The sequence below is a fragment of the Astyanax mexicanus genome, chromosome 8 (assembly GCF_023375975.1).
Source record: "Astyanax mexicanus isolate ESR-SI-001 chromosome 8, AstMex3_surface, whole genome shotgun sequence".
Classification (NCBI taxonomy): Eukaryota; Metazoa; Chordata; class Actinopteri; order Characiformes; family Acestrorhamphidae; genus Astyanax; species Astyanax mexicanus.
This window is the reverse complement of record NC_064415.1, coordinates 4,148,692-4,161,061: the sequence shown is the minus strand read 5'-3', so window position 1 is coordinate 4,161,061 and position 12,370 is coordinate 4,148,692.

Sequence of the window (12,370 nt, the reverse complement as noted above, 5' to 3'; positions counted from 1 at the left end):
CAGCGAGCAATACCAACATGAAATCGCCAGTGCATTAACTGGGATCGAAGGTGTGGAGAACATCTCAGATGATGTCATAATACATGCCGCTGACCAGGAGACACATGATCGACGCCTGCACGCAGTCATGGTAAGGCTCAGAGAAACCGGGCTGACACTGAACCCAGAAAAATGCCAATTCAACATGGACAGACTAATCTTTATGGGAATCCTACTGTCAGAGAAAGGAATCGGGCCGACAGAAGACAGAGTGCGTGCTGTGACGGAAGCAAGGGAGCCGAACAACGCCACAAAGGTGCGTAGTTTCCTGGGGCTAGTAGGTTACAGCAGCAGGTTCATTCCGCAGTTTGCAACTCTGTCGGAGCCGCTGAGATGCTTAACAAGAAAAGACACACCATTCAAATTTGGTCCCGAGCAGAAACAAGCATTCAGTAACTTAAAAGTAGAGCTAGCTAGAGCCATAACACTGGTTTACTTTGACAAAGATGCTCCAACACAAGTAATAGTGGATGCAAGTCCTGTGGGACTAGGAGCAGTGCTGGTTCAAAACCAGAAAGTAATTAAAGTTCTAGTATGCTATGTGAGCCGTAGCTTAACACTGTGCGAACGCAAATACTCCCAGACAGAGAGAGAGGCACTAGGTCTAGTGTGGGCGTGTGAGAGACTGCATCCATACCTCTATGGGAGAAAGTTTGATTTAGTCACCGACCACAAGCCATTGGAGGTAATATATGGGCCACGTTCCAAGCCGTGCGCACGAATAGAACGCTGGGTCCTGAGGCTATAACCATATGACTTCAAAGTGGTCCACATAGCAGGGAAAAACAACATTGCCGATCCATTGTCACGACTCATCAACAGCACAGCGAAAGGAGTGCAACATAAGCATGAAGCTGACGAGTATGTGAGGTTTGTCGCAGTTAGTGCAACGCCAAGAGCACTCACCACCAGAGAAGTGGAGGAGGCATCTGCCACGGATGCAGAATTACTTGAGTTACGCAAGGCCATTGATACTGGATATTTTGAGAAATGTAAACAATATGCGGTTGTGGCAAACGAGTTATGCACCATAGGTTACCTGGTTCTGAGAGGCACACGCATTGTGTTGCCACAGGCGCTGCGGCCAAGGGCACTTATACTAGCCCATGAAGGACATTTAGGTATAGTGGGAACCAAGCAGCACCTCAGAACAAAAGTGTGGTGGCCTGGAATGGACAGAGCAGCCGAGAGACACTGCAAAGACTGCCACGGCTGCCAAATCGTGGCCAAGCCTGACCCACCAGAACCGCTGAGACCCACACCACTACCCGATGGACCATGGCGAGATGTCGCAGTCGACATTCTGGGACCTCTCCCATCCAACCACTCCATCCTAGTCGTCGTGGATTACTTCAGCAGATACTACGAATACGACATCCTAACTTCAACCACAACAGATAAGGTAATAGACAGCATGGAGACAATCTTCAGTAGACAGGGTCTTCCAGTCACATGCAGGTCAGATAATGGACTGCAATTCAAGTCAGAGCAGCATCTCAGAACAAAAGTGTGGTGGCCTGGAATGGACAGAGCAGCCGAGAGACACTGCAAAGACTGCCACGGCTGCCAAATCGCTCCCAACTCTACACTCCCAACTCTAATCTAAACTAATCAGAATTTTTAATTTCTGGAAATTCTTTTATTCTCTGATTAATTGTTAATCATTTAAGCATCACTGGATTACTGAGTGCTACATTTATATTACAATAATTGATCTGGAACCAACTTCAAAACTCAGTTTTACTTCAAAATTCCGATTAGTTTAGATTAGAGTTGGGAGTGTTGTGACTTTCTAAAATAGAAAATACCAAAAATTAAGTTAAACAAAAGAAGAGTAAGAAACAAAGTGTCATGCTGGCCAGAAAAAAACACATGCATTTGCAGATACAATTTACAATGTTTATTAAATGGATTAGGCTTACAAGGGTAGTGAGGGACAGGCAAGGCCAATATCAAAAGGACAGCGTAAACAAACAACATAAGAGTAGTCAGGCAGTCCAGGGTCATACACTGTGAATCCAAATCAGAAAATTGTGAAAATTATATTTTGTATAATAATTATATAACAATAATAAATATTATTATTATTATTATACAAAATATAATTTTCACACAGTAATTTGTCACATAAAATCTAATAAGTGGAAGATCATCAATAAATCAGTATAAAACAGTAAAACAGGAATGAAAATACTCACCACGCTCTTTTGGATGCTTTGACCACCGGCATCAACCTCAGAAGACATTCCTCTGTCCCACCATATTTCCTCAGGTCAAACTCATCCAGCTCCTCTTCTGAATTCAGCATCACAAATGAAACAGCCGACCACTGAGCAGGAGAGAGCTCAGCTCCTCTGAGACCCCAGGAACCTCCTCTGTTCAGGTATGTTTGGACTTCCTGCACTAGAGAATGATCATTCAGTTCATTCAGACAGTGTAACAGACTGATAGTTTTCTCTGGAGAGGGATTCTCCCTGATCTTCTGCTTGATGTGCTCCACTACTTCCTCTTTGCTGTAAGAGATGTTCTGTGTCTGGGTCAGCAGGCCTCGTAAGAGACTCTGATTGGACTCTAGTGAGAGACCCAGAAGGAAGCGGAGGAAAAGGTCCAGGTGTCCGTTCTCACTCTGTAAGGCCTTGTCCACTGCACTCTTCAGAAAGTCAGACATTGTTCCTTTATTGGAGAAACTAAATAATTCACTGTGTTTCTGTTGCAGCACATTTCTATTGTTGGAGATGATGGACAGAAATGCATATAAAGCAGCCAGAAACTCCTGAAAACTCAGATGCACAAAGCTAAAAAAAACCTTCCCCAGGTGCAGCCCAAACTCCTGTCTGAAGATCTGGGTGCACACTCCTGAGTACACGGACACTTCTCTGACATCAATGCCGCACTCTCTCAGGTCTTCCTCATAGAAGATCAGGTTTCCTTTCTCCAGACGTTGGAAAGCCAGTTTTCCCAAAGCCAGAATAATCTCTCTAGTCTGGTCAAGATCAACGTCACTTTTTCTGTGGTACTTCTGGCTGCGGTGTTTGATCTGAAAGACAAGGAGGTGTGTGAACATTTGAGTCAGGGTCTTGGGGATCTCTCCTTCCTCTGGTTCACCCAACATCCTCTCTAGAACCATGGCTGAGATCCAGCAGAAGACTGGGATGTGGCACATGATGTAGAGGCTTCTGGAGGACTTTATTTGTTTAATGATTCTTTCAGCAAGGCTCTGATCTCTGATCTTTTTCCTGAAATATTCCTCTTTCTGAGGGTCACTGAACCCTCGTACCTCTGTTACCTGGTCAATACAGTCAGGAGGAATCTGATTGGCTGCTGCTGGTCGAGTAGTTATCCATAGGAGAGCGGAGGGAAGCAGGTTCCCCTGGATGAGGTTTGTCAGCAGCACATCTACTGAGGCTGACTGTGTTACATCAGATACTCTCTTATTGTTCTGGAAATCTAGAGGAAGTCGACATTCATCCAGACCATCAAAGATGAACATGACTCTGTAGTGATGATAGTCTCTTGGTTTTAATTCTTTTGTATCTTTGAAAAATTGATGAAGAAGATCCACCAGACTGAGTGATTCAGTTTTTATCAAATTCAGCTCTCTAAAAGGAAGTGGAAATATGAAGAGAACATCCTGATTGGCTTTTCCTTCAGCCCAGTCCAGAATGAACTTCTGCATAGAGACTGTTTTTCCAATTCCAGCAACTCCTTTAGTCAGCACAGTTCTGATGGACTGGTCTTTAAAGAGGTCGTTACATTTGATGGACGTCTCCTGTGTTGCTGGTCTCCTGGATGCTGCTTCAATCTGTCTGACCTCATGTTCATTATTGACCTCTCCACTCCCTCCCTCTGTGATGTACAGCTCTGTGTAGATCTCACTCAGAAGGGTGGAGGTTCCAGGATTTGAGATTCCTTCATTGATTGTCTTAAAATTTTCCTTCAGAGTAGATTTCAACTCTTGGTGACAAGAAGAAGCGGGTGCTAATAAAAGAGAAAAAGTGATATAATTAAACAATGCTACATTTTTAAATATATTCATGAAAGAATAGCATTGATTTTAACATGTACCATCTGTAAACACTGTTCACAAAAATATCATAATTGAAATTAAAGGGACAGTCTGTATATTTTAGGTGAAAAATCGGTAATTGCAGTGAGAATGCTAAAAGGTTCTAGTAAACTGTGCACTGTGGTGCAGTCTCTTTTCAGAGTGAATTAACCTGGTGAATTTATTTAAATGCTTTATTTTAATGTTTTTATTTTATGTGTGCACAGCAATAGATTTATTCTAATGCCTTGGCCTTGAACGCTGGGAAAAGTCAAGTGAGAAAATGTCATATGGGTGTAATAGGAGAAGTTTCTGTTTAACTAGGGATCCGCAAAGTTGTCTGATCGTGTTCTTTGTTTTACTTTCTTTACAACAAATAAAAGTCAGGAGTTAAAACATATACGTGTGTGGATTCCTGTGGATTCGGTAGACAGGCTGCCAGCCTGAAACACACGTCAGTTACGCAGCTATTTTTACTTTCAGTTTCGGAAACCCAGTACATTAACATATGCATATGGAATATTTAAACAATTTAATTTAATGAATATTGTTTGAATGTGAATTTAAAACTGGGATAATGGATATAGCTACATCATTACAAATGTAAGCTGTCAGAGGGAATCTCAGTAGGCTTGTGTTTCTGTAAAGAAACCTGTAAAGAACCTTTTTATGTGGCAGTGATTTACATATTTTACACTTTCTTAACTTTTGCACTGTTTTCAAAATAAAAGCAGCTTGTAAAATGAAAGGAGCTGCTTGCTACTGTTATCAAAACAGCTAAGTGAATGTTTTGTTTTTATATTGGTTCCATGCACGTTTTATTGTCCACAGTTTTGACTCCCCTGAAAATAAAAGTAAAAGAAACATTAGTTTCTGTTATATTTCATAGCTCTAAATATGTCTGATTCTAACAATTTTGGCAAATATACGAATAAAAAAACAGAATAAAACAGTCCTTTTTTAGTTGTCATGTAAAAAATAAAACAATCGAAATAATAATCATACAGTGGTATGAAAAAGTTTGGGCACCCCTGATAATTTTCATGATTTTTCTTTATAAATCATTGGTTGTTCGGATCAGCAACTTTAGTTAAATATATCATATAGCAGGTGAACACATTGATATTTGAGAAGTGAAACGTTTATAGAATTTACAGAAAGTGCACAATAATTCTTTAAATAGGCAGGTGAATAAATTAGGCCACATTAACAGAAATATTACATCAATATTTATTATATCCTCCTTTTGTAGAAATAACAGCCTCTAAACTTATCCTATAGCTTCCAATGCTTTAAATCACACCACACATTTTAAATAATATTCAGGTCTGGAGACTGAGATCAGAGATTGTTCCTCTGCATGAATGTTTTAGTAAATTGTAATCAGTGTTTAGTGTTTAGGGTTGTTGTCTTGTTGAAGTATCCAGCCCAGGTGCTTTAACTTCAACTTTCTCACTGATTCTTGAACATTGTTCTAAAGAATCTGCTGATATTGACTGGAACTGGAACTGTACCTGCACTGGTCCCACAGCCCCACCACCAAAAAAATTACTGTGGGGAGCAGTAAAGTGTTTGTCTTGCAATGCTGTGCTCTTTTTCTGCCATTCATACCGTCCTCCAATTACCTTAATTTTAGCTTCATCAGTCCACAGCACCTTATTCCAGAATGAAACTGGCTTGAACATGCCTCAAGCGACTGTTTATGGCACAGAAAAGGCTTCTTCTGCATTACTCTCCCATACGGCCTCTACTTATGCTGAACAGCTGAACGATGCACAGTGACTCCATCTGGAGCAGGATGATGTTGTAGGTCGTTGGAGCTCTGGAGGTCTGTGTGTTGACTATGACTGTTCTCACCATCCTTCTCCTCTGATTATCTGAGATTTTTCTTGTTCTGCCGCTTCAGGTCTTAACTAGAACTGTGCCTGTGGTTCTTCCACTCTGTTCCTCACAGTGGAAACTGACAGCATAAAACTCCTTTTAAAACGCTTTTTCTATCCTTCCTCTAAACCATGATCTTGAAAAGTCTTTGTTTTCAGGTCATTTAAGAGTTTTCTTTTGAGGTTCCTATGTTGCCACTCTTCAGAGAAGATGTAAAGAGGAGAAAACAAGGGTGCCCAAATTTATGCACCTGCCTAAGTTTGTTTAAAGAATTATTGCACACTTTCTGTAAATCCTATAAACTTAATTTCACTTCTCAAATATCACTGTGTTTGTCTGCTATATGATATATTAAACTGAAATTGCTGATCCAAACAACCAATGATTTATAAATGAAAATATTGCCCAGCCCTATATAACCCTGATCTCTTACTGGTCTGCAGTGTGTTAGCGAGGTCTGTCTGGTTCATGTTCTTCAGGACGTGCAGTGTGATCATCAGCGCTCCCTCTCTGACAGCGCTCTGATCCTCCTCATCCTCCTCCTCATCCTCCTCCTCCTCCCATCCTCTCCCAGAGCATCTTGGGTAATCCCGACTCTTCAGGATCTTCTCAAACCTCTTCAGCTGCTTCTTTACCAGAGAGATGACTTTGTGCTCCATCTCCTGATTAAACACATGGTTTAAAACCGGGCCCTGTTAGTCAGCGCTGAGACTTTTTATCGTATTGGAACAACCATGATAATAATTATAAACAAATATATTATGTGATCATATTGTGGCGTACCAGTCACTTAACATAAAACCACAAGGTAAAATGTGAGTGTTACAGAGAAAGCTGTTCTAAACAAAATGTGAAAATTATTTTTTTCTGGTAGTTTGGGATTAAAATACAGTTGTATGAAATAATTAGTAAACCTTTGTCTTTTTGAACATATTTAACCCCCTCATTTAAAACTACTTAATATTGTGTATGTTTAGAGTGAGGTGCAGCACATCAGCTGCAGATTTTTAGACCACTGTTAGAGAGAATGTTAGAGAATCTGTCTTATTTAAAACGCAGATATTAGTTTAGTTGATTTGATCTTAACTGGAGCACTAAGTGGATCACCATGGCCAGATCCAAAGAGCTCTCTGCAAATCAAATCCCAGATCCTAATCATATTGTAAGGTGATTTGATTCGAGCTGTGAATGAAAGAAACATCTTAAGCATTACACAGCTGAAAGAATTCTGCATAGAGGAGTGGGTAAAACTTTCCCCAGCTAATGGCACTGACTGGTATATTATAGCTTATAGGAATTTTTTAATAAAGGTCATTTTAGGCATATTGGGAAACACTAGCGTGATATTTAAAGTTTTGTCTGCTACAATTTATGTTTATGAAGTAATTTCTTTAGTTTTATTAGTTTTGTTATGTGTGATCCATCTCTCAATACTGTTCAAATATTCATATGTTTATATATATATATATATATATATATAAACATAGTTTCACATGTAGCTATAATATTAGTTACAGTGACAACACACACACACACACACACCTTGAATATGACCTCCATATTTCTTCTGCTAGTGTCTGATGCCTCCTGCTGGAATCTGTTGGTACATATTACACAGTGTTTATAGGTAGAATATTGTGGACAATTAATGAATTGTATAAAAAGTTCACAAGTTTTGGTTAGACACGATCTAACCAAACATTTGTGTTACTTGACATTTGTTGTTCTGCCAGCTTGATATCAAAATGAATAAATGCAGCATTTATTATGACTGAAACTTTGCTAAGGTAAGGGTTACCAAACTATCTTTACCTCAGTTCATGACAGATTGCCTTTCTGAAGGATACTGGAAGTTCCATTGAACAGTTACTCTTCATTGACACATAGCTCAATGTAGGAGAGTCTGCTCTCTCTCTCTGAATCTCACTAAAATACACACATGATGAACAACGTCATAAATGCAGTTAATTGTATTCATATTGTTGAGCTTATAAATAATATGATTTACTCCTTTATTAAGGTAAAGTCTGGGATGGACAGTAGTTAAGTACTGATTGTCTACTTGCAAAATAATAAACACATAAAAAATGAAATGTAATTTGTATTTTTATTGTTAATTTTATATCTGTCCATTTTTTTTATCCCTTTAACCGTTTACTCTTCCAGACCACCAAACAGTATTTTTTTCATCTCTTTCTTCAGAGTCACATCATCCTTACCTGAGATCAGTAGATCAGCACAATGGTGTGATACACACTCACTTTACACCCAATCACATTATTCTCTCACCTCTCAGCGTCCTGTGTGTCCTGTTCCCCAGAGACACTCATTCTGGAGCTCATCTCCTCCTTCAGATTATACCCAATACTGTAAACACACACAGTTTACATCTTTATTTAGGAATACAATTTAATATACACCATTAAAAGACCCAAATCTTTTTGAAATTAACAAATTATCCTACAGTACATAATCACACCAGTTTACAACATTTTTTTTGTTTATATATTTATAATCCACTTCTGCATTTATGAATAAATAAAGCATCTCTTTCTTCACATGTGCTGACCTCTAATAGCCAATAGCCAATCAATGGGAATTACACAGTGTTTGTTCTGCACTGTTAAAGTCACAGTGTAAATGCTGAGCATTGTTGGTGTATCAGGGTGATGTTATACTGATGTTGTAAAGCAGCAGGTAAATCTGAACGAAAGTGAGACCCTCAAGAAGTAAATAATCTCAAATAGTCTGAGGAAACACAGACACAATAAAATGCTGTGTAATAAATACAGTGAATAAAGTCACAAGGCCTTAAGCTATTATTTCTGTATCGTTGCAGCAGGAATTCACATTTATTCAGCTACACAAGTGTTGAGGTTGGGCTCTGATGTTGGGAAGTTAACCCTAAACATTAATCAAAGAAAAGACTATACAGAATATGAAGTAATATTTAGGGAACTATGACAAAATGTACATTTGTGTTCTGTGTGTGATAATCTAGATTTTGTAATCTGTTAGCTATAAAACTTTACTCAATCTTTATAAAAGAGATGAGAAGGCAATTTACGAAGATTATTTGAGATTATTTACTTGAGATCATCTTTTTGAAATTCTCACTTTTCAGATTTATCAGTTTCCTCTTTTGGATAAACTTTGTCAGAGCATCAGAATTACATCAGCCTGATACTCCAACAAAACAGCAAAAGTGCACCAGAGTCACCTGATGCATCATTTCACCCTTTAGAAAAAGTCACAATCTAACCAAACATTTGTTACCTGACATTTGTTGTTCTTTCGGTTTGATATCAAAATTGATAAATGCAGCATTTATGATGACTGATGCCTTCTAATATAGGTATTTATAAATGTTGATGTATGTTTGTTTCAGTTGTCATAAAGCACTTATGTAGGTGTTATGTATTCTTTTTAGAAGTGTCTTACAGTATAGTGTTATGATCTATCTTTACCTCAATTCAGGACAAGATTCCTCATAAATACAGTTAATTACATTTATATTATTGAGCTTAAACTGTATAAATAATATGATTCACTCTTTCATTAAGGTAAAGTTTGGGATGGACAGTATTAAATACTAATTAACTACATGTAAAATTATGAAACATGTAAAACATGAAATGCAATTCGTATTTTCTTTTTTTATTTTAAAGCTGTCAGACACTTCAATCCCTTCAACCATTCACTCTTCCAGATCACCAAACAACATCTTTTCATATCTTTCTACAGTCACATCATTCTTACCTGAGATCAGGTAAACTGTGATACTTTCTGAAGTGTACTGTTCTGTTCATTGACTCCTCACTCTTCATGGACACACAGCTGGGTTCAGGTGAGTCAGATCTCTTACCCTGAAACAGTCTAAAACACAACCAGCATCAGACATCATCTACAACCTCTCCAGCACAATGTTGTGAGAACACACTCACTTTACACCCAATCACATTATTCTCTCACCTCTCAGCTTTCTGTGTGTCCTGTTCCACAGAGACACTCATTTTGGAGCTTATCTTCCTCCTTCAGATTACACCCAATACTGTAAACACACACACACACACACACACACACACACACACACACACACACAAACACACAGTAATTAAGTCCATATACTGGCTTCCTCTTTAAGGTGTGTAAAGTCCAGTTGTGTCCACATGGTTAATAATAATGTTAAGTCTAAAACGCTTTTTATATTCAGACAGTAAATTATAGCAGTTAAAGCTTCAGTATTTACCTCTGTGCCTTTTATCCAGACGTTCTTCTCCTTTTTCCCTCAGCTAAACAGACGCTGCTGAAGATTTACTTTCACTCTAAACCGGTTTAAACTGGATTAGAACCTCACCTGAGAAGGAAATACAGGTAAATAATTCTACAGGTTGAAGAGAGAGGAGGGATGTGTTTCCTGACCAGTCACAGCACTCTCTCCACCTACCTGTCTGAACAGGTGAGATTCCCTCCACGAGCTTTTAACTTTCTAAAGCGCTTAACCGGGAGAAAGCTGTTGAGACATGAGAGAACCATTTAAGGGAAACTGTTCATTGACTTCCATTCATTTCGAGGTGTCTTTAAACCAATAAAAGGGTCTTTTTCCAGCTGTTTTATATAATGAGTTTAGCTTTTTATAATCACCGTTTTAAATATTTAATTAAATAATCAATTTAAACTGAACCAGAGTGAAGGCTGGGCTGAACGGTGGGTCACTCCTGTTTAGTGTCAATCTAGTTTTTTTGATATCCTCACATTAAAATAAAATTCAATAAGCAGAACTTTCAGATGAAGTTAAACAGTTTAATGCTAATGGACTATAAACTCTGCTGAGGATGTTTAACTGAATTATTGATGTATTTAGGAACGGGCAGTAGCCTCAGCCATTGTTTACAACAGTCGATTATATATTTTTAAGAAAAATGAATCTGTGTCCTTGTTCATTGTCAAAAGTGTGCCATATTTAATGTTAAGCCAAAATTAGTTTGAACTCAAATTAATTAAGTCTGTTTTACATACAATTGGATATTTCTAAACATTGCTGAACTACTTTAAGTTAGGCAGACATTTGTGGGCACATATACATTAAAACTGAGATTTTTAAGTTGAACCAACTTATAATAACTATAATAATAAGTTTAGTCTGTTGGCATTGGCTTCTGGCACAATCTGTTTGCATCCTGGGTGTGTCCCCCAGTTTCTGACCCTCACCATCAGTGTTTAGTGATTTCCCCTGGGATACCTTAGGTAAATTTCATAAAAACATTTTTTATGAGCATTTAAAAAAAATACTTGAATGAAGTCAAAGAGCAAGTGATATAACAAAAAATAATATGCTATAACATATTTTGTGTTCTGGTTAAGTTGGTGGAAATTATATCAATTATGTTATTCTTAATAAAACCAATGTAGTTTTTTGTAGAAAAATATATATTTTTTTAAGTTCATGAAGTTCTTAATTTAAAAAATACATTTTTATATATATATATATATATATATATATATATATATATATATATATATATATATATATATATATATATATATATATATATTTGTTAAGTTTACTGCACATAGAAAATACATTATGAACTTAAAATTTCTTAGGTTTTTCCAGGATCAGCCCTGGTCTCTGCACACTCTGCACAACTGCACATTCTCGCCGCTATTACACACTTTGGTTTGAGTTCTCCTCCACAACTGAAAACTCTCGCCGCTAGTTTTAACAGACATTGATGGTGGAATTGTTTCATTTATATAAAAATTTATAAATATACTTATAAATAAGTAATATAAGGTATAAATTAATCACAATTAACAGCATTAAACAATTTTTTAAAATATATAAACATTACCATTGCTTAGAGTGTAATAATGACCATTATTAGAACAGCAGTAATTATAAGTAAAAATAACAATCAAACCATATGATGCCATAATAAACTAATAAAAAGGTGCAGTGTCACTGTGTGTTCAGTGTGTGAATCTTATCAATATAGTTACCAAAAAACATCTTATAGGTTAAAGAGATAATAATGGTTAACTTTACAATAAATATAGTTACTATGAACAGCTAAACAGCCACAGTAATAATAAACAGTAGTAATAGTTAATATGTAATTATGCATATATAACACTAGGTGCCACAATATTTCAAATTAATGCAGAAAAGTTTGAAATGACAAATTGGCAGTGCCTTTTTATTTACATTGTTTATTGTTGGTTGAATGTGTTTTTTACAGATGTTCTTTGTATAAAAAGGGAAGATGTAAGAAGAGGAACTGTATAGCAGTGTTGCAGCACGGACCGGTTTGCATGTGACGCTGCACTGTGCTGTACTGATACTGAATGGAAGCAAGCTGTTATTGAAGAGTTCTAAGAGTTTGTTTCAAACTCCTTTATTTG